Below are 24220 nucleotides of genomic sequence, written 5' to 3' on the forward strand. Positions count from 1 at the left end.
CGACGTCTCCTATATAAACCTCTACCGTGCACAGTGAAATGCGGATAACAACTGAACACGACACTAACTACACCTCTCTCTACATTCAATGAACGAGACACTTCAGATAGCAACATCAAGGATTTACTGATTAGCAATTCACTAGTATTCAGGTCGTATTGAAATATTATTGATCAAAATTATCAATCTTTTAATTCAAGCAACTAACTTGAAAATATCGAGAGCTGAAGGGTATTTGGTTTAAGCTACGTTTCGCTTAAAAAGCAACATTTGTCTTTGTAATTAAATGTGCGTTTTATTTGGTATTAGCATCAATAGTTCAGTATTATTGATTGAGCTTCAATTAAGTCTACTCCATTCAAATAGCCGAAGAAGCTTTTTTGTTATGATATTTTTACCAAATTTTAAACTTCAAATGGGTAAAGTTACAAAAATCTCGTTTAAACCAAAAAAAGGAATTGTTTGGTTTTATGAAACCACCTTCACCAAAAGTGAAACTTTTTTTTCACATTATAGACATTTAGGTGGGCTGTGAGCTCGTCCACCCATCTAAGCAATAAAAAAATAAAAACATTTAACTCTGATAAATAGCATTTACATTAAGCACTGACAAAAACAAACAAAATAGCGTGGAGCACTGGCACAAATGAGTAATAGTCTATACACTACACGGTCAGCTGCTGCGAACTATAGGCACCGCCATATTGGCCTTAGCTGCTCTTACGAGCGCCTTTCACCTTATCCCTACTCCGCGGCCGACCGTCACGCGACATGCAACACACAGGCGAAAAAGTTTGAGACGATGTAATAAAAGTTTCACTTTAAACCTTTCACCCCTCAAATTTTACGTCATCACGTGAAACTCAGTTACTATTCTAATAATAGCTTTAGTAAGAGTAAATATAAAGCTGTTTATTTTAGTCGATTTAAAAAAGATACGTTCTAAGCATACATATCTGTTAACTAATTTAAAAGAATCGATATGGAATCACAGAGGAACAATGAGATAAGGAACAAAAAGACGATGCAGGGCACCGCTACGAACGAAATGGCTCCCGGAACGAATTAACTCTCTCCACTATACGAGCGCTATTACTGAATTCTGGGAAAATTTGTAGAATGAAATGTAATAGTCGATATCAAAAGGATAATTGTATTTTATCGGAATAGCTGAACAGTAGATCTAACGACTAACAATTTAGTAGGTATAAGACTTCGTTATTTACATATAATCTCAGAATGACTATGATGCTTCCGAATAGGTCAGCACGCTGTAACAAGATAATTTTCAATACAAGCAGACCATGACTATAAGAAACGTTTGATTTCGATTGAGAAGCAAGCTTAAGAAGTCAGTGATCTAGCCCATTCCTTACTTTGCTCCCAAATTCAAAAAGAACAAATCTCTACATATATATATATAAAAATGAATTGCTGTTCGTTAGTCTCGCTAAAATTCGAGAATGGCTGGACCGATTTGGCTAATTTTGGTCTTGATTATTTGTGAAAGTCCGGAGAAGGTTTAAAAGTATAGATAAATAAGAAAATACCCGAAATTAAATAAAAATAACTATTTTGTTTTTCCTTTGATGGGTCCCTCGTCGGAGGGATTCCTTTTGTTTGTTTTAAGTTTATTTTATACAAAAGTTTAGGTCTTTTATTTATCGATTGAGGCACTACGAAGTCTGCCGGATCAGCTAGTTTTAAATAAAAACTAAGTCGATGTATGTATGATCACCGTTACGACGGACCGACCAAATAAAGGCAGCTCTAAATGGTCCCGTCAACGAGTGCACAAGGGCTGCGGTACGCGAGGAAGGGCGACGTCTGGTGAAGCGCACCACCACCCCAAATTATGACCACGACCACTCTGCCAAGAGTGCATACGACTGAGAAGAATGTTAATGTAATTAAAAGCCGCTAGGCTATCAACTTTTTTGCACTTGTAGGCAGACGAGCATATAGCCCATCTGCTGGGGAGTGGTTATCGTCGCTCATGGACCTCAACAATGCCAGGAACACAGTCTAGCCGCTGCCTACCCTTGACTACTCTCCGCAAATCTCATTTGAAGAAAGACATGTCATGCGCTCAGGAAACACCAAGATGGGAAGTTCATTCCAAAGCAGGATGGTATGTGGCAGAAAAGATCTCTGGAAACGCATTGTGGATGAACGCAGTGGCTCTAGTCAGTGGCAACGGAGAGCACTCCGATGGTAAGATTGAGATGATGGGTTCATCTCAAACCATTCCTCAGAGTAAACCAAATCTTTTTAAACTAAATTATAAATACAAAAACATTAACGTGTGACTTTTAGTGAATCAGAATTCAAAATATAAGCAAGATAAAACATTACAAAAAAGAGAGCGCAAGTTCAGAAAATTAGCAATGTCACTGCCAATGCTCAGGTCTGGTGGCAAGGGCTCAATAGCAGTTAATTGTTCGTTTGACTTTCTTCAATCTTATTTCTATCTTATCTCTATCTCTTCAATGACACAAAATAAGACCCGTTTGTGTTTCAAAGTCAAGCGAAATTCGACATCGAACATCGTAATAGGGGCTAGCTTCGGCACTCTGCACAAAAAATACACAAGATTAATTGTCCCTCAGCGGGACAAGATTGCAACGGAAACATTCGAAGTTTCCGCATTCTGGCTTTTTGTTTTGCGCTAAGATAATGGTGTTTCCAAATCGATTCGGCATTGAGATGCGAAAAGAAATGCTTTAGTACATTTAGTTACATCTAAATTTATTACATTACTAGCGACCCGCCCTCGCTTCGCTTCGGAAACATTAAAACACTCATGAAACAAAAAAAAAAAAAATTAAAAAAAGTAGCCTATGTTCATCAGGGACAATGTCGGCTTCTAATGGAAAAAGAATTTTTCAAATCGGTCCAGTAGTTTCGGAGCCTATTCGAAACAAACAAACAAACAAACAAACAAATCTTTCCTCTTTATAATATTAGTATAGAAAAGCACCTATTGCTACTAAAAAGAAAGTAAAACGTTCTAAGATCATACATTCACTCGGTCACAATTCGCGTTGGTGTGTACATTGTAATCTCGAAATCCGAAAGAGCACTACAATCAAAAATAAAGCTACTAATCTACAAACGACGCCATTTAGGAGCATCGCGACTACTAACAGCGCAATTGCCTCAATTTGTGTATCACAACGTTCCAGTAAAGAGGCTTAACATTAATCAGAATCCCGTTGCCGACGAGCGTAAAAAGATCGCTGAAACAAGATAAAGTCTGTTGACAAGTTGTGTAAGTCTGGCGCGGAAGGCTGTGCGAATGACAGTCTCGTCCCCTTCACCCGAGCAAACCGCTCCGACGTCAGCTGGTGTCTTTTACAATGCATTTTCCGAATCTATTTGAATGTCGGATAGATATTGAAATTCGAATTCCAAAAAGAACCGCCAGTATCATGTGAAGTACTCTGTTTTTGATGGAGTTACTACTTACGGGTGATGAGAAAGTTGAAAGATAGATAGGAATGCAAATTCACCTACGCTAATTACAGTATTATAATTTGAGTTACGAAATAAATTCCCATAGTCCCGAGTTACTGGGGGACCTCTTGTGAGTCCGCACGGGTAAGTACAACCGCCCCGCCTATTTCTGCCGTGAAGCAGTAATGCGTTTCGGTTTGAAGGGTGGAGCAGCCGTTGTAACTATACTGAGACCTTAGAACTTATATCTCAAGGTGGGTGGCGCATTTACGTTGTAGATGTCTAGGGGCTCCAGTAACCACTTAACACCAGGTGAGCTGTGAGCTCGTCCAGCCGTCTAAGCAATAAAAAAAACTTTGCTTTTCGAATATTGCCAATAATGTACCAGTTAACGCTATTTACAAACAAATTCAAACATTTCTCGTTAACTCTCCGAAGACAGATGCCCATAGCATTCGAAGTACAGAACTAAAGCAACTTCGCCTAAAGGTGTGCAAGATTAATCGAGGGCGGAACGTTGGACCGCCGGAAACGCATCCATAACTGTCTGGGAAACGTTCTGCATTTCCGGTCCACTATATGTTTGTATACGTATATACTTGGTGCATAAGAACTGCGTTCAGGTTTTGAAGAGTAGGTACTTACTATAATGATTATGTCAATGTCACTAAGACTACGATCTCATATCTCAGTATGGCCAGTGTCATTTAAGTCGTCGTGGCCTAAAGGATAAGACGTCCGGTGCATCCGTATGTAGCGATGCACCGGTGTTCGAATCCCGCAGGGGGGTACCAATTTTTCTGATGAAATACGTACTTAACAAATGTTCACGGTTGACTTCCACGGTGAAGGAATAACATCGTGTAATAAAAATCAAACCCGCAAAATTATAATTTGCGTAATCACTGGTAGTAGAACCTCTTGTGAGTCCGCGCAGGTAGGTACCACCGCCCTGCCCATTTCTGCCGTGAAGCAGTAATGCGTTTCGGTTTGAAGGGTGGGGCAGCCGTTGTAACTATACTTGAGATCTTAGAACTTATATCTCAAGGTGGGTGGCGCATTTACGTTGTAGATGTCTATGGGCTCCAGTAACCACTTAACACCAGGTGGGCTGCGAGCTCGTCCACCCATCTAAGCAATAAAAAAAAAATAAAAAAAATGCGAATGCTATAGGATAGTGGTAACCATACTAAACCACGTAAACCACGTTGAGATCATTTGCCTGTAACTTGAAAAGACCATTGAATTTTAGATGACCTAGGTCTTATTTCCATATTAATATTATATTTCCCTGTTTTGTTCACATTTCCATTGACTTTTTTTGTGCTGTACCATAATTGTGTTTCTTCAAAATATTTCATCTATACTAATATATAAATCTACAGTGGTTTTACGGATGTTCCGTTATAATTACTGAACGATGCATTCGTTTGACTTGAAACTTGGTATTCATGTAGAAAATACATGTACTTAATGGATAGGATAATATTTATATGAGTGTTGGACTTCCTACATCAGACGCGGGGGCCTTAATGATGAGAATCTTTGTCGGGGTGAGAAATAATAACGTTAATTTGAAATGCCCAGCGAAGCGCACGGGTACAGCTAGTTTATTATAAAATCAGTTATCTGGCAGTGATATTCCTGTCTAAATCGGTTTAGTTGTTTCGAAGATCTGCCGGAACAAACAGACAGAAAAAAAAGTTTTTTATACACATTTAATAAAACGCCGTTATTTTGACATTACAATATTTTGTGTTTCTTTTTTAATTAATGAGAAAAAACATCCTACCAAAGCTTAACACCAATCTTAGTAATTGATTGGTAAGGATCTAAGTATTTAAAGATACTCAAAGGCCTAAAGCGATCACAAATCAACTAACAACAACAAACACCCAGACGTTTTCAATGAGCTTTTCCTCATATTTCAATTTAAGTTAACAGTTTAACGTCGATTAAAGTTTCGAACTCCAAAACCTCAAATACAAATTCAACTTTAATAAGATTTCTCGATCCGCAACTTTTGAATTTTAACATCCAACTTTCTGATATCGAAGTGTAGTGAAATGTCTCGGTGCAGCGTGTGCAGGAAATTAAATCGGTAAGACCTCAGTTTGGAATATAAATGGGAATTCAGCATTTTAGCCTTTCACTAAATCTAGGTCAGGAATCCGCAAAATTCAAGGTGACATTTTTATTAATATTTCTTTCTTTTTGGTCGTTCCCTCAATGCTGAGAATCGTGACTGTATGTCATTCTCCACTCGGTCCGGTTCTGTGCTATATGTACTGTATATATAAACTGTATGAATATAATTAATATTACGCAACATTAAACATTATAATTAGTAGAAGGTTCGATGACCAAACGAATGAGATGATCGGTGGCCTCATACAGAATGTTGTCACTACAGAGAGTATCAAATGTTAGGACAAATGCCAATCTTTCTGTTTAGGCATCCAATATGTAATCACAAATTTAAACTGTAGGCACCGGCTTGGCTCTGCCCCTGGCATTGCTAACGGCCATGAGCGACGGTAACCGCTTACCATCAGGTGGACCTTACGCTAGTCTGCCTACACGGGCAATAAAAAAATATTTAAAAAAATGACATCCTCGATGAAGGAGTAACATGGTTCTGTAAATTTGTGTAATGACTCCTGTGTATTCACAAGGATAAACAACTTGTAAAGTCCTACCTATTTGTACCTCGAAGCGATCATAAATTCACGCTCGAACCTCAATACCCAATAGCAGTGAATCGATGAGCAAGTTTTTGTATTTGTTATGTATAAACAACTATTTGATAAATTCGATCACGTATTTCCTCAAATTTCAAACTGAAGAGTCACATTTTGTTCCGCCACAAACAATCTCACTACTGACTGTACGAACGCAAACAGAACATTTGTAGGGCAAAACATTTGCAATACCGTTCAATTTTTTGGTACAATTTTGCTAATCACAATCACAATTGACGCTTATGAAAACAAAGCACGAACACGATTTCTACAACTAACTTGGGCCGTGGTTAATAGAATGTGTTCAAAACTGGAATATTACGTAAGTCGCTATCATCAAAAAAATGTGGTCTTGACGAAGGCTCTCCAAATCACATGTTTTTCAGTTGTCCTCGTCTATCTTCCTCCCTCTATGATCTCCTTCCTCCTGATATTCCTCGCCCCATTGATCTCAAATCTATTCTTTCCCTTGTCAACTCCCCTTTCGTTTATATTCTTAGTTCATTCATTAACCATAATAATATTAAGCTGTAGTTTGTCTGTCTGTTATCGAACTAACCCCTGTATATATATTGTGTGCGTCTTATTTGTTTTAGGTAAATCAACAGAGATCCTGTCATCAAACATTCTTAGCTACTCACTTAATTCTTAGTGAATATCTGTGACCTTGCTCGTTCACGAAGCCCGCTATAGAAAGCAGAGTATTAAATACACTTGACATTGGCGAAATCTAAAAGGAAACGCCATAAACCTAAGAGATAGATAGATATCATCAAAAATTCGCTTTCAAATCCATCCGAATACAAATTATAACAATGATTAAAAAAGCTCAATGATTTAACAGAGAATACGCTGACAACATCTAATATTTAAATTAACATCATTATCCTGCTCTCAAATAAACGTAACGCTGAAGACACAGATGGAAGCCTCCGAGGGCCGCTAATTAAATCCTTATAAGTACATGTTATTTACGCGCAAGTGATTTATTCTGGAACCCTAATTTCATCAGAATTTTCTTTATACGAAATACTTTCTTAATGAAATTTTGCTTCTTGAACGATAAAATTACGGCATTGATCTTTTCTTTTTGACTTTCGAAGATGTTTGGTTTCATTAATTTTCTTGCCTCCGAAAATTATTTAATTCTTACCTTTAATGTTCGAAATTGTTGTGGTAGTGACTTGCTTCACTGGTTTCGATCGGGTTTTTCAAGCGTTCCCCTTCACAATTAATATTTATATAATGCCATCTAATCTGCATTCAACAATTCATCTTTTGATTATATTAATCGGGTATTGGTTGATATCCTAATTCTAGTTATACAAATTCAATTTTGACTTATAACTATCGACTTCATTAATAAAAAGGTTATAATCGATTTTAATATTAAGAGCTGACACGACGGCGACGTTATTTTGTTGTCACTCAATTTTATTTTTTGTTACTGCATAAATGGTGGACGATCTCACAGCCCAACCGGCATTAATTGGTTACCTGAGCCTATCGTAAATGCCTTCACTCACTCGAGATATGAGTTCTAAGGTCTCAGTATAGTTACAACGGCTGCCACACCCTTCAACCGAAACGCATTACTGCTTCACTGCTGAAATAGGCAGGACGGTGGTACCTACCCATGCGGACTGACAAGAGGTCCTATCACCAGTAATAAAGTATCCTAAAAAACCGAAGATTCCGTAAAAAAGGCGGAGAAAAGAAAAAGATGATAAAAATGAAGATTTGTCTGCTCCTAATATGCTACATTTAGCTCTCAGTATATATGGGCTTATAGCGGTCGCAACAGCAGACACGTCCTTACGGATCCATCAGATCCAATAGCTCTTGCATTAGTACCTTCAGCTCTAACACTAGGAGCAGACTTAGGGTTCCTGGTAACCGTACTCGGCGAACTGGCAAAGAGTTCGACGTGCAACCCAACCCATGCATCAGCCTGCTGAGTTTCTCGCCGGATCTTCTCAGCGGTTCGCGATTCTGATTCGATAGTAGATTCATTCGCAAAGCAGCTACTCTTGAGTTGTTGGGTCTTCTTCGGAGCTGCGCGGGTCCCGCCCCTCCTGGCTGAGCCTTGCTCGCCCACCTGTCCTGGTGAACCTGGAAAGGCGTCCAGGCCACCAGTAATACTTCAATCATAAAAAAAAGGAATTCACTGTATAAAGTCATTATAATAATATTATAAATATGCATAATAAAAATAATCGCGATGTTTTCAAATAGATCGGAACATTACAATAACCTTCAAAAGAATTATAATTTGGTTTTTTAATTCATCTTTTATAATTAATAAAAACTGATATCATACAGTATTATAGCATATATGAGTAGCATACAGGATACAAAACTGTCCATAATTATTATTTTCAGAAATGAAATAAGTCAAATACTCCTTAATTTTACATAAATCATACATTGAATACAATGAGGAAACTGTGGGTTTTCAACGCTTTATTTTCATTTCTCCTTGTCGGGGTTTCCTCTGGGGATCCCTATCTGTCGTCTGTGATAGAACATCATACAAAATTAAGAGATTAAAGAGTGGGGACTGTGGCTGGTCGTATTATTATTTAATCAACTATCATTGTAAGGTTTTTTTTGAGGTTTCAGCTGGAATTTATAAAAACATAAATCGTTTTAATGGAACTCCATTGTTCTTTAAAAGACTTTCAAAGGGGATCTCGAGATGGGTGGCGCATTTACTTTGAAGATGTCTATGGGCTTCAGTAACCACATAACATGTAGGCGATAAAAAAAAAAAGAAAAAAAAAAAAAACACCCTTTCGCTTACACTTCTCGAATAAGATGTTAATTTCCCACCGTTCGGTATTTGACCTTGTCTGCCTTGTTTTACGAAAGGCAAAACTATGTATAATATGGTCTTTACCTAATGACGCACGATCGATCCAGCGGGAAGGATATGTGATACAAACTTTTTATTTTTTATTAACGACGACGAGCTCACAGCCCACTTGGTGTGAAGTGGTTGCTGGAGCCCATAGACATCTACAACGTAAATGCGCCACCCACCTTGAGATATAAGTTCTAAGGTCTCAGTATAGTTACAACGGCTGCCCCACCCTTCAAGCCGAAACGTATTACTACTTCACGACAGAAATAGGCGGGGTGGTGGTACCTGCCCGTGCGGACTCACAAGAGGTCCTATCACCAACCAGTAAACACAATATCAATACCTGTAAACACAATATTAAGTAAACTAAAACCGTTCTGATTTCATATCGTATACAATTCGATATTTTCGTATATATCATCATCACCATTGTCATCATCATCATCATAGTCGGTTACTCTTCGGAAGAGCAGTCATGGTCATGTGAAATCCTTGTCTATTACAGCCTTGACAGTTGTTCAAATACAAACTTGACGAAAAATGTAAAATCTCACAATATTTACAAAGAGCACACCCGTAACACGTATCTTCTGAAAACAGAAAGAGAATCCAGTATATTTTATTGTTAGGATCTTGTTACAGAATACCAAGAGAGTACATACAGTAAAGCTGAATGAAACGAGCCGGCGTATCTCTTCATTAGTGCTCGCAGCGCAAACAAAGACATAGTTTGATCACGGACAACTGAATTTAATTCAAATCGTTCTGGTATTAAAATAAGATTTATTCAAGAAATTCTTAATACTCAATCAAATCAATCGATCATTTTTTTTTAATACAACATAAATGGAAGTACATTCTTGTTGAACGTCAAAAATAACTAAAGCCAATTCATAAAAACTAGCCTCCGTCCTGAGAAGAACTGGCAAGAAACTCAGCGGGCATGTATTTTTTTTTTAAATATTCATTTTTACAAGAAGTATTATAACGTAACGATTATTGCAATATTGAAGTGCCTGGAGCGAACAAATCAGTAGGCTTTATTGCACAGATGTTCTTTAATAGTTTTCTTAAACCTATATCGAAGTAGGTTCTGAACATCTTGTGGGATTTTGTTGTACAGGCGCACAGACAAACACCCGAATGAATTTCGCATCTTATGTAACCTACTCATCAGCACATCAAGCTACTACATGACGTTAGGCAATAGATATCAATGTTTTTTTCAAATATGGGCTAAAATACCTACGTCGCAGCCTGAGGATCATTAATTGGTGTTTTAATTTCATTTTTATTGCACTAGTAGACATAAAAACGATTTCACGCCGCACATGATAATATTAAGTGGTTACCGGAATTAATATTAATAGTACAATACCGGCCCCAATCATGAGGCTGATTCTCAATTTTTCGAATATTAGACATTAAGTACACTATGCGTCTGATCCTTTAGGCCACATCAAATTGTATCTTTATTGCTAAGATGGATAGTGGAGTTCACAGCCCATCTGGTGTTAAGTAGTCGCCGGGGCCCATAGACATCAACACGTTAATACCGTCACTCACCTTGAGACATGAGTTCTAAGGCTCAGTTTTTACTGAACAACGGCTATTTAAATTAGAAATAAATAATCAAATATTTTAATTCTCATAATTTTAAATAATTATTAATATTTATTAGTAGTCAATAATAAAATGCTTAAATACAAACTAACAATAAGTAGGTATAATATAAAAGTTAAGTATTCTTCGACAAGAATGTTTCTGTGAATTGTCCAAGCAAAAGGTTCATCTCTAACAACCATCACATTATGTCTCGTGCCATAATGTGGGCCATTAATCAAGCGATTTATAAACATATACTATGGTATAGAGATTAATTATTCTCGACAAATATCTAATGATGTGCATGATTTTATATTACTGAACTATGCTGTTATGTAACTTATATACGATGATTTATTGACTGATGACGCTTAAAAGGCAATCACCAATTTTATAAGTATTATACATATTAGTCGCTACTAAAATTCAAGCAGTTAATATTTTTACAATGTTAACCAATTCAAATGTGTTTCACATCAATACATATTTGTAATATCCTGATTAATTTTACTACACATAGAAGTTACTATCATTCATTCTTACCTTCAACACTACGTTCTATCAAGAAACACCGTGGAGTCACAGACGCGGATTACTGTTCTAGTTATTACCGATGCTATCTATTTTTGCATTCCGTTTAAAGAATTGAAATAACCATTGTTTTACGTAACGCAAATATTTAGCTCGATTCTTAAAATAAGCAGACGCATTCGCTTTAGTTAAACAAAAGTACACTTACTGTTTGATTTCACTTCGTGGAAATTGCAACGGGCTTATGTACTATTTGCTATTCTCGGAAAACTAAAGTACCGTACGTATTCATTTAAACTTTAATCGCTATGTAGCTGTTTAGTTTAGGGGCCCAACGTCCGGCCTAGTAAGGTAAGGTGGTCATTGTTGGCACGCTGGACATTTTGTCCTCTTCAGTCCCAGCTCGTTAGATTTAATGGCCCCGGGTACGCCATGGCAACGGCTAACGACGCCCGTATGTTATCGCCTACTCTTTTTGCCAAACAATGAGGGAAATAAACCTTCGCTTCTACGTTATCCGAAAAAATTCTATATTTGATTTGATTGTTGGAAGACTTATGGACGGGATGGGCTTTAAGAATTCGTCTGAAGATACTCAAATTATATTTTAAAATCTTTACTTGGTCGTAAACGTGCGACTGAACGAATTCTAAAATTTAAAATAATAGTTGAGATGAGTAACTTTTAGACAACCGCTTTTAAGTGTTCAATTTAAATATAACGAGAAAACAAAATAAGCAATTCTGATGGGAAAAAGATGTTTGTAAAAAATCACACTGTATACATTTGGTTCAAAGAATGAAACACAACCTATTGTTACATTATAAGTAGCCCATCTAGAAATTTGGAGATAAAGTATTAAAATTTGATATAGCACTGATTTATTTGCCTTTAATCCTAAGAAATTTTATAAAAAGAAAATGTAATATATATTATATTTTGGAAGTTATACTTCTTTAGGCGCGTTATGAAAAATTTATGAGAGTGAAATTTTACGATGCGCGCGCACCGTGACACAAAATTAACAGAATGAAGTTGCCCACTAAATCGCTCATTACTACGACGTAACTGAGCGAGTCTGAATTTAGCCGCAGGTGAACTTTCCGAATCGTACCGAGAATTACCTAATTTATACGATGTCAAGAAAAGGAATGTCCAATATGCGTGTTTGAGGATGTTGTTTAATCGATTTTTTTTTCAAATTGATTAAAATTTAAATTAAAAAAAAAGAAATAAATTTAATAAAAATAAAGTATAACTTCTTACGCGCGTACATAAGTACACGCATCCTTTTTTTATTTCCACTTCACATTTAAAAATGTAAATTTATAAACATAAAAATATTTTTACATTCCAAGTAATTAATACCAATGTACTTTTCAATAATTATTATTATGGAATGAGTATTCTAATCAGCAAAAACGTTCATTTCGCGCAATATTACCTTTAAATGGTCATCAAAAGGCTTTGCATAAGAACCATTGAGTCTACCATGAAACTTGATAGCACTCAGGTACTCCTACTACATTCAAGAGTTCGTTAACACAGCTCAGTTTCGCTTAACCTCGTCACAGTGTCTTAATCATCTACAATTACTGATACAAATTATTCTATTATCCTATTCTTTTTTGGTTTCACTTATTTGTTTGTCGGATTAAGACTCAGACATCAGGAATGTAACTGAGAAATAGCACATAGGAATTTATTACTATTAAATAATCACCGATCGTACCCCAGTAATTTAAATGAACTATAAAAATGGAGACTGAACTAATTAAATGACAATCGTGAATTATATCGGTCACATAGGGCAGTACTGTCTGTCACAGATAGAGTTCCGTGCGCCCACCGCAATAGGGACAGTACTAATCGTCAAAGACAACGTTCCACATCCAATACTGTACAGCACTGACTGTCGAAAGATAGTGGTATTTACACCAAGACGCATCCACTCAAATGCGTGCACTCCGCGCAACTGCTTATAAAGAACTAATTCCCCACCAGACGATACTGTAATCGTGCTGCCATCTCTCGGGAATCGTGCTTCGTTTCATTTAACTACCAAACTAATGACCGTCTTCGACTTCGTTTAGCTACCAAACTAATGACCGTCTCCGACATATTTATAACATCAGTTCAGTGTCAGTTGTAAAACTACAGTAAACGAACTTTGATTTTTGACCAAATTTGAATTTTTTGCCTACCCACTGCTGGTAACCCCGGGTGGTTATACATACTAGGCTCACCCTAGAAGACTGTGCTAACATCTGTCTTAGCACGAGCAGTGCTTCACTGAATCTACCATCGGATCGAAATCGCGACCCACTGCGAAGATCCGGCAAATGATGTTCCCAGTGGCTCCAGTGACTCCAGCTTTGACAGCATATAATATTTGAATATTGCCAGTCCATTGAGTTCACAGATTGCATTTGAATAATCCAATAGATTCCCAACCGGAAATGTATAACGAACTTGCTCAAAAGGTATTCTAAGCCCCAGGTCTTAAACGTCTAGTAGAAGCATAATAGGATCCACATACGCTTCTAGACTACCACATGAAAAATCTGTACGTTTTTATTAACTGGTTTTTATAAGTATTATTCAGTTTTGTTTTCAATCAATTATTTTTCTACACAATTTTCTCGTGTTTATTGCGTTCGAAATTAGAATTTCTTTTGCACGTTTTGATACTCTGTTGCTGGTTGTTACAGCATTTCAAAATACCTTCAAAACGTTATAGAATCGATTTTGCGTCTTATCGATTTTAAAGCAAAAACAATTCTCAACAAGGAAAATTCTGTTTGCTTAATCAATTTCTAAATCTCTATATCTATTTATTGTATGTATGTATCTGTTGTATCTTTATCTGTTCAGAATTTCGGGTAATCAGATGGTTGTCTGGAAGAAATCGCTTTTAGCGATAAGACCGCCTATTGTACAAACGTATCTGTTGTTGAATGTTTTCTAATGCGTTTTGGTGTTTGAATGAAGTATGTTTTCTCTCTTCTCTGTCTCTCTCTTAATCTCTTAAATTCTCCTAAACCGTCGATTAATTGAGGGAGATTATTTTTTTAATCTTTAAACTATTATTTAGCGATTGTGAAACAGCGCCAAGTACAAGCACGTCTATATTGTTAAACAATCACTTTGCTATCTTCCTTGTAGCTTGATAGCACTCAAGCGCTCAAAGTTGAGGGCCAAGATTAGGTTAATGCATTTAAGTCTGATACTTACCTGGAATTCTCGGGAGAGCGACACGTGGATTTAGTGTTTGAGGAACTTAAACACTAACCTAGGAAATGGTGTCAGTTAAATTTTCAAGTAATAGATTAATCGTTTTTTTGTACATAAAATTCAGGTTCTATTTTGTCCGTAGTAGAATAACTTGATTTTATAGAACTTTTATTATTGAGATAATTAATATTGCTTCTACGGCTTATTATTTCGCGTCTATTACTTGGTACATTTCGACTGTTTTTCAGCTTTGGCAGTCAGAAGATACAATAAAAAATTAAATCGGTTATCTGTAAAGTCGGTTTCCTGACGATAATTGAACGTGACAACGTCATAAGAAAATACTGATGGAATGGTTTCATTTTTCAATTATCGCAATTATCGTTGCTATAAACAATTGACACCACATTCACTTTTCACTGAACTTCATACTTGACGAAAACATATAAATGTATTATTGTATAGCAGCTGTCCACGCGGATGCATCGCTCACTCAAATAGGAGAGAGACAGATGTCGAACGCTGCCAAACGCGGAGGCCGATTGTGCCTCTTTGTCGCTCGTTGCGCGCTCTCGCTTGCACTTCAAGCCTTAAATGGAACACCTCAGAGCGAGGTAACGCCGCATGAGTCATGTTTTTTCGTGCATACAGCCGGCTCCATCGAATTATAAGACGTTGTCACGTCAATATCAATAGTTTCAATAAGGTATTGGCAGAAAACTGGCCTCACAACATTAGCGACGCTGGGCAGCTTTGACATGCCAACTCAAGTTCCTACAACAACGCCAATTACTTAAGTTGACTCCATACCTTATTAATTGCGCTGTTCCCGGTCCATTGTTTTATGAGGAGTCGATGACGTAATTAAAACGAAAATAAAACTAAATAAAAGAATTGACCGATGGTATGACGTAAGCCCGCACAAATGAGTGTCACCGTTCTGCTTATTTATACCGCGCTGCAGTCATACAATCCACTTTGATGCATAGGACCGCCGTTAAACAATGCAGTTGAGACTTCGACCTCATATCTCAAGTACTCACGGTGTGTTACGTGACCCCGTCTGTCAATCTACAGCCAAAACGAAATATACAACCAACTTACTTTTTAAAGTATTAATAACTGTCACTGTTAACTTAGATTGTGGGAAAATGATTTCGTTTTTAAAAAAAAAGATGTGTGGTGTCGTGGGACACCGGATAGGAACGAAGTTCCTTATTATAAAAATATTAATTTTAAGTTCTATTCGAGGTATAAAGAAAATAATTATTCGGGTATACATTTTTTACTATGATTTTTTTATTGATAAAAATAAAAAAAAACTATTTTACGAAGTTATCAACTTTATTTCATTCACAATGATTTATAAAAAATATATAATAAAAATATGTTATTTTTTGTACGTTATTACAAATTTAAGTCATACACTGTGTGTATTACTAATAAAAATCTTACGTTACGGACGTTTTTCCCGGTCCGGGTACCGCATCGTCCCATAAGGAACCTCGTTCCAAAAAAACCTGAAAACCGACGAGTTCTCCTCATCTTTCGACTAAATAAACTTAGAAAGTACATAAGGCTTTTAAAAAATTAATACTTTCTTAACAAATACAGTTACTAACTATTAATAAATTCTATTATAATTAAGCTCATGAACTTATTTAATGAAAACGCTATAACAGTTCTGGCTTATCGCGTGAACGATGCGAGACATTACATAGAAGCGGATTCTGTAAAGGTGATCCGAAACGGTGAACGACACCGGATGTAGCGCTCGTAAACGCGTTATCGTTAAGTCGTCGTGGCCTAAAGGATAAGACGTCCGGTGCATTCGTGTTGAAGCGATGCATCGGTGTTCGAATCCCGCAGGCGGGTACCAATTTTTCTAATGAAATACGTACTCAACAAATGTTCACGATTGACTTCCACGGTGAAGGAATAACATCGTGTAATTAAAATCAAACCCGCAAAATTATAATTTGCGTAATTACTGGTGGTAGGACCTCTTGTGAGTCCGCACGGGTGGGTACCACCGCCCCGCCTATTTCTGCCGTGAAGCAGTAATGCGTTTCGGTTTGAAGGGTGGAGCAGCCGTTGTAACTACACTGAGACCTTAGAACTTATATCTCAAGGTATGTGGCGCATTTACGTTGTAGATGTCTATGGGTTCCAGTAACCACTTAACACCAGGTGGACTGCGAGCTCGTCCACACATCTAGGCAATAAAAAAAAAAAAAAAAAATCTTCGTCGTTATGACGAAAAAATAATCTCTGCTGCTTCGGAGAGTCTTTGGAAAGTACATTGTTAGTGCGGATGCGATATTACGTGCGATACGTATGCAGAATTAGCTAACATAACGGTTTCGTTCAATATCAGTACTAAAGTAAAGTCGAATTACGTTTTTACAAAAAAAAAAAAACCAAATGTGTGGTGTCGTGGAACACGGACGGATAGGAACGAAGCTCCTTATAATAAAAATATAAATTTTAATTTCTATTCGAGGTATAAAGAAAATAATTATTCGGGTATACATTTGTTATTATGTTTTTTTATTGATACAAATAAAAATACTTTACAATGTTATCAACTTTATTTTATTCGCAATGTTTTATAAAAAATATATAATAATAATATACAAAGAAACAGCTATTTATATGAATAATAATAATGAAGCCTAATTATGTTCTATCATAGAAATAATAATAACCGTCATCACGTCGGCAGGCTGGTTCTGGCCCAGCGGGGTATCCCGGAACACCAGCGGCACCGCCCGGGCGGCCTGGTAGGGCCGCCGTACCGCGGAGACCGACGTCGTTGGTCGTCGACTATCGCCTCGAAGACCCGTCGGACGGGCGTCCTCGGGGTGGCGCCGCGTGTCTGGTTGTAGTGTTGACCGCGGGAACCCCCCTACTCTGACCAGGTTCTGACCCCGGACGGAGATCGGACGTCGGGTGTAAGAGTGCAGGGGAGTCGTTTAGTGAGTGGGCCCTAAAATCCTTGGGCCCGCGATCTGCTCTCAACACCTGCAGATCGTTGAGTCTCACATACCCCGCGCGCCCCCTAGGCGCGCGGACATCGTAGGAGGTTCGGCCCCCGGCCCGAAAATAAAAAATAAATAAAAACCCCTCCGCATCGTCCCATAAGGAACTTCGTTCCAAAAATATATATAATTATTAAGGTTATTATACTTTCCATGGTGCTTGAATGTGCGAATGCAGGCAATTAAATCCGCACATGCGGCCAACGAACGTGGTTTGAATACACATCAATATAACATTCGTAAAATCTGTTAACCATTTTTAATATGATTTATTAAACATACATACTAAAATATATAGATACAGATTAATATAAAACATAGATGTCATCCCGATACCGTTTCCTATGTCAATATTTTAACCTACTTGGACTTTTCTCGTAATACCTAATCCTATTGTTATTTTTCGTAGGATCTTAAAATTATTGTTGGCGCGATTCACGTTTTTGCAAGCTTACTTCTGTGGGCTTATTTATATAAAATTGCAGTGGCCATTGCAGCTCCGACGTCTATGATCGCTCACCATCAGCTGGTCCGTACACTCGTTTCGCCTTTAATGAGAATATAAAAATATTAGCAGAATAATGTATGATTTATTTTTCTTATTAAAAAACTTTCAGATCCATTTGAAGTCTTTTTAATATATAAAGTAATTAACAATTTTCCTTGACGACAAGCCATATCAATTAATTAGATAAATCGAATTCTAATATCGCCTTGTCATTAATTACAATCTAATAAACTTACTCGAAGTTCCCGTTTTACAAATACTCTATTAATTAATATAGTAGATTGAAAAGCGTATACCTAATGATGATTACACAGTGAAATAAACTCTAAGTTTTGTTATAAAATATTTATTACATTTATAATAAAAAAAAAAATTGCTTAGATAGGTGGACGAGCTCACAGCCCACCTGGTGTTAAGTGGTTACTGAAGCCCATAGACATCTACAACATAAATGCGCCACCCACCTTGAGATATAAGTTCTAAGGTCTCAGTATAGTTACAACGGCTGCCCTACCCTTCAGACCGAAACGCATTACTGCTTTACGGCAGAAATAGGTAAGGCGGTGGTACCTACCCGCGCGGACTCACAAGAGGTCCTACCACCAGTAATAAATGTAAAATGTTTCGTATATAAATCTAATTAAAATATATGTATTGATGGGTAAATGAGCTCACGGCCTGATGCTAAGTGGTTACCAGAGTCTATTATCATAACGATTTTTTGGTTACCTATCTAACAGTAGCCTCGAGTGGTTATTCTACCTTCAACATGAGTGATGGGCGAGCTCATGTGGCTCAGCCTGAAAGAACTCCTAACGTCTCTCTAATTGCACTAGCAAAAGTAATGCTTCGCTGAATTTTTTATCGGATCGGAAGCGACTCACTCAGAAGATTCGGTGAAAAACTCGGTGGGTTGTATCTTTTTTTCCTATCTATGCTGGTAGCCTTGAGAGGCTATATCAGCGTTACCCTAGCGTGTAGGTGAGCTCTCGGGGCTCAAACCGGAGGGTTGCGTCTAAGGGTTAAGTGTCACATCAAACTAGTGGAACTCACATTCCCGGTGCTTAGAATGTCTAAATGCACTGATAGTGGAAGGATCCAAAATGTCTAGGACGACTGCGGTTGTTTGTTACCCCTTCGCCTGGGTCGGGTATGTAACTTGCGCTACGATAAAAGGATTATCGTGCCGTGCCGGTTTCTCGAAGAAACGCTCTAATCGTCGTGAAGATCTACATTCCTCACATACTATAATGCGCCGACGGCTATGCTGGAGAAGCGTGACTGTATTACTTACTTGGAGATTGTTCACATGTATGCGAATCGCGTGAACCTACAGCCTACGCATGACGACACTACACTTGCATAAGTCATGACCGTACACGTATGCAAGTTTTGTAGAGTATCAACTTATTATTGGCGACAATTACCTTCTTTTTTTTTATTGCTTAGATGGGTAGACAAGCTCATAGCCCACCTGGTGTTAAGTGGTTACTGGAGCCCATAGACATCTACAACGCAAATGCGCCACCCACCTTGAGATATAAGCTCTAAGGTCTCAGTATAGCTACAACGGCTACCCCACCCTTCAAACCGAAACGCATTGCTGCTTCACGGCAGAAATCGGTAGGGTTGTGGTATCTACCCGTGCGGACTCACAAGAGGTCCTACCACAAGTAATTACGCAAATTATAATTTTGCGGGTTTGATTTTTATTAGACGATGTTATTTCTTTACCGTGGATGTCAATCGTGAACATTTGCTAAGTACGTATTTCATTAGAAAAATTTGTACCCGCCTGCGGGATTCGAGCACTGGTGTATCGCTAGATACAAATGCACCGGACGTTTTATCCTTTAGGCCACGACGATTTCCCTGCAGACCATCGCATACACATGATGTCATTACCCCCATCTGTTCTACCCAACGCCTGTTCTATCCATCAAACTGAAATGCAAGACTGATTCGTGAAAGAAATAGTAAGAATATACTCCACTAGCCGTGCGAAGGAGGGTGTATTTAGACAACCTACCAGTAATTACGCTATAAATTTTAAGAATTTGTTTTTTATTACATTATATTAATCAATTCATCCTGGAAGAAATACGCGAACGCCTGTTTTAAGTACCTGTTTAATTAGAAAAATTGCTACCTCGCCTACACGATTCCTCTACGGAAAACCAGCATGCGAATATAATATGTTATTCTTTTGACTACAACTACTTTAAAACGCTATTATTGTGCTTATAATTTTTTATTTTTTATTTATTTATTTATGTACACACAGAAAAAAAAGACATAGTACAGAGTAATAGGAAAATTATGTATTATTGTGTACTAGCTGACCCGGCAGACTTCGTAGTACCTCAATCGATAAATAAAATACCTAAGCTTTTGTATAAAATAAACTTAAAACAAACAAAAGGAATTCGTCCGACGGGGCACATCAAAGGAAAAATAAAATTGTTATTTTTATTTAATTCCGAGCATTTTCATATTGATCTACCTTTTAAACCTTCTCTGGACTAACACAAATAATTCAAGATCAAAATTAGCCAAATCGTTCCAGCCGTTCTCGAGTTTTAGCGAGACTAACGAACAGCAATTCATTTATATATATATATATAGATATTGACTAAATCAAAATACTTTATACAGTTAAATAGGCTGACGGTCTTCAAGGATACTTGGTGTAATGTGATTATAACTTAAATCTTTTAACGAGACAATACACACAAATTACGTCATCCTGTGTGAGCTTTAAGATCAAAGCTACCATCATTAAAACCTACAAAAACAGGTTTTTTATTAAATCAGAACAGTTTCTTCACACAATACTTGGTACTGAATATTCACCTTCAACACAGGTTAAAATACACTTGGAGCATTGTGATCGAATGAAATTTGATGCATCAATTAATATACTTTCCCGATAATTAATAAATAGCTTGTGGTCCGGTTTGAAGAACGAAACTAACTTTATTCCAATGCAGATAAGAACTAAGACTTGAGCTAATATCTCAAGATCAGCGATGAGATCCACGAGGAATTGTCTCTGCTTGACAAACTGTTGTTAACAGAGCTAGGTACGGCGTAGCAGTTTTTTCACATAAACCAAACATATTTGTATCAAAATTTATATAAACTATGCAACCGGTACGAAGCATACAAACTATTAACTGTGTTTATTACTGGTGGTAGGACCTCTTGTGAGTCCGCGTGGGTGGGTACCACCACCCTGTCTATTTCTGCCGTGAAGCAGTAATGCGTTTCGGTTTGAAGGGCGGGGCAGCCGTTGTAACTATACTTGAGACCTTAGAACTTGTATCTCAAGGTGGGTGGCGCATTTACGTTGTGGATGTCTATGGGCTCCAGTAAACACTTAATATCAGGTGGGCTGTGAGCTCGTCCACCCAGCTAAGCAACAAACAAAAAAAAATAATAATCATTTTACTGTTAGATTCTCCTGTATCAAATTTCTAAAACTATTTCTTTATTTATTCAATGTCATTTATGTATATATGTATGTACATGTCATTTATGTATATATGTACATATTTTTAACACTGCAAACACAACTGTCTCGAGAGGCCGAGAGGCTCATCGTGACTGGTAGATGGGAAAAGACCTCGGGGGCGCAGCCCAATACGTTGGTCCGACCAGATCCGCACCGCTCTTGATTCCACGTTTCACAACGCCCTCCACACCGCCAGAGACAAGAATGGATGGAGAAAGATCGTGCGTGCGAAGGTGATACAAAAGGGTGGTCACGACCCTCAGCAATGAGGAATACGACGCAAGGAGGACACAACTGTACTTTGTTAATAAGTTTATTTGTACACGTAACTAATCTAGCAAGTGTGTTAACAATTTAATTAAGGAAATCTGACTAAATAGCAGCTCCGAAACAGGGCCTGCTTATCTTTTCAACTCAAAAATTTATTGGTCAAGAAATATTATAAATTTCCATTTCCACTACTGGTGGTAGGACCTCTTGTGAGTCGGCACGGGTAGGTACCACCACCCCCTCTATTTCTGCCGTGAAGCAGTAATGCCTTTCGGTTTGAAGGGTGAGGCAGTCGTTGTAACTATACTGAGACCTTAGTACTTATATCTCAAGGTGGGTGGCGCATTTATTTGTAGATGTCTATGGGCTCCAGTAACCACTTAACACCAGGTGGGCTGTGAGCTCGTCCACCCATCCCACCCATTGAACGGTACTTAAACATTATAATGTTCGAATTCGCTGATAACGATTTCAAAGTTCGGACCATAAGCTATCTATAAAAATAGAAGTCTTATAAAGGAGCCATTAAGTTATATTGCTATCTGTTCATCGTCTTATCTAATGAAAAAGAATACCCGTTTCTTATACTTTCAGTTATCTCAGCACTAAAGTTTTATTAGGCCGGTTCGAACGTTCGTTATTTCTCAACTAATTAAAAGTCTCATTAGAGATCTGATGCTTGGTCAGGGTGACTAATCAGTTTTTGTTGTGTTTTAATATTAGTTTGGTGGAGATACTTGACCGGGGAGCTTAATAATACGGATACTTATTTATCATACAAGGCTACACTTGCTCTAAAAGATGATTAGAATGACCAATTTAACGTAGTTTTTGGAAGAAATACAAATACACCTGGTAATTAAATCTCATCTATGTGCATAATGGAACTGGGTTGTATTTCTAGTGGCAAACTCTTCACGTCTTATTTACATTAGCCTACACACTTAAGGAACTACTTGCCTCAATCAACTTACAAAATTAACGTCCAATCAAGACTTAATTTGAAAATATCAATAATAATAATAAATACGAATATAAATTTTCTTGTCTTTCAACAAAATAGTGCCCAAATGATTTTATTTCCAATAAAATAGAGTTCAAAATTGATGTAGGATAGGTATTGAATGATATAGAATTAAAAGGTACGTGCGTTATCAATTGAGACAGTGAACTGAAAAGTTGTTTAAGCTGAAGATCCGTGTGCCTTTTGAAACTTTCTCCAACTTTTTATCAGATAAGTTTCGTCCACAGATTATATCAAAGTCCAAAAAAACGCGTCCTTTCGGGATATAAAAAAGAAATTGTATTTTCGCTCTCTTCGGATTTTTCTAGAATTCTCGTTTCCGAGTTTTGGATAAAAATACTATCAGATAACAGGAAAAATCTTCAGAAGTTTTTTACTGTAATCTTCAGAAATAGAAAAAATAATGTCATAAAAAGATTATTGAATTCAAAACATTAAAATGACACCAGGACTTGAACTTGACTTATTAAAATGATTATTGAATAAGTAAATAGAATAAAAAAAATACAATTGGAAATAACTTAAGAGTTAAATACTTCAAGTTTGAAGTTACTACCGAACTCGTGTTTTAATGAATCTCAAAGCAACAAAAAAAGTTTTTTTCTTCTTGCATAGGTGGTTGGATGAGCTCACAGCCCACCCGGTGTTAAGTGGTCACTGGAGCCCATAGACATCTACAACGTAAATGCCGCCACCCACCTTGAGAAATTAGTTCTAAGGTCTCAAATGTAGTTACAACATCTGCCCCACCCTTCAAACCGAAACGCATTACTGCTTCACGGCAGAAATAGGCAGGGTGGTGATTCCTACTCGTGCGGATTCACAAGAGGTTCTACCACCCGTAACTCTCATCTTTCACACGAAAATCGCAATATTTTTATTATGGCTACACCTGGTATCGTGTTAACTTATTTAAACTAATACTATTATATTATAGATTAGTACGTGATTTTCAATACTTTGCTGATATTTTTTCCGAAAAATTTTTTTACCAATACAGAACCGTCCCGAAAAGAGAAAATTACTGATGCCACAGACAATTTGTTAAAAAAGTTACTACTTATCGATAGACAGCGGCTTTTTTTTATTGCCTTTGTAGGCAGACGAGCATACGGCCCACCTGATGGTAAGTGGTCACCGTCGCTCATGGACGTCAGCAATGCCAGGGGTAGAGCCAAGCCGCTGCCTACCATAAAGTACTCTCCGCAAGCCTCGTTTGAAGAAGGACATGTCATAGCGCTCGGAAAACCCCGTGGAGGGGAGTTCATTCCAAAGCCGGATGGTACGTGGCAAAAAAGATCTTTGGAAACGCACTGTCGATGAACGCAGCGGTTCCAGATAATATGGATGAACTCTGCTCCGATGGCCGGAGGTGCGATGATAAAAAGGAGATGAGGGAATCATCTCGAATAATTCCTCAGAGCATTCCCCAT

General features: G+C 37.5%; 1 protein-coding gene and 1 long non-coding RNA gene across 7 annotated transcripts in view; one reads left to right on the forward strand and one right to left on the reverse strand.

Moving 5' to 3' along the window:
- LOC101735585 (semaphorin-1A) overlaps positions 1 to 24220 on the forward strand; it is a 502867-nt gene that overhangs the window by 407745 nt on the left and 70902 nt on the right. The gene's annotated exons all lie outside the window — the stretch shown is intronic.
- On the reverse strand, positions 8463 to 9873 carry LOC134200631 (uncharacterized). The gene is made up of 3 exons (XR_009975626.1): positions 9723 to 9873; positions 9404 to 9650; positions 8463 to 8712 (listed from the first exon to the last, which is right to left on the reverse strand). It is a non-coding gene; the product is annotated as an uncharacterized LOC134200631 (long non-coding RNA).

This window comes from Bombyx mori, chromosome 19 (genome assembly GCF_030269925.1).
Source record: "Bombyx mori chromosome 19, ASM3026992v2".
Lineage (NCBI taxonomy): Eukaryota > Metazoa > Arthropoda > Insecta > Lepidoptera > Bombycidae > Bombyx > Bombyx mori.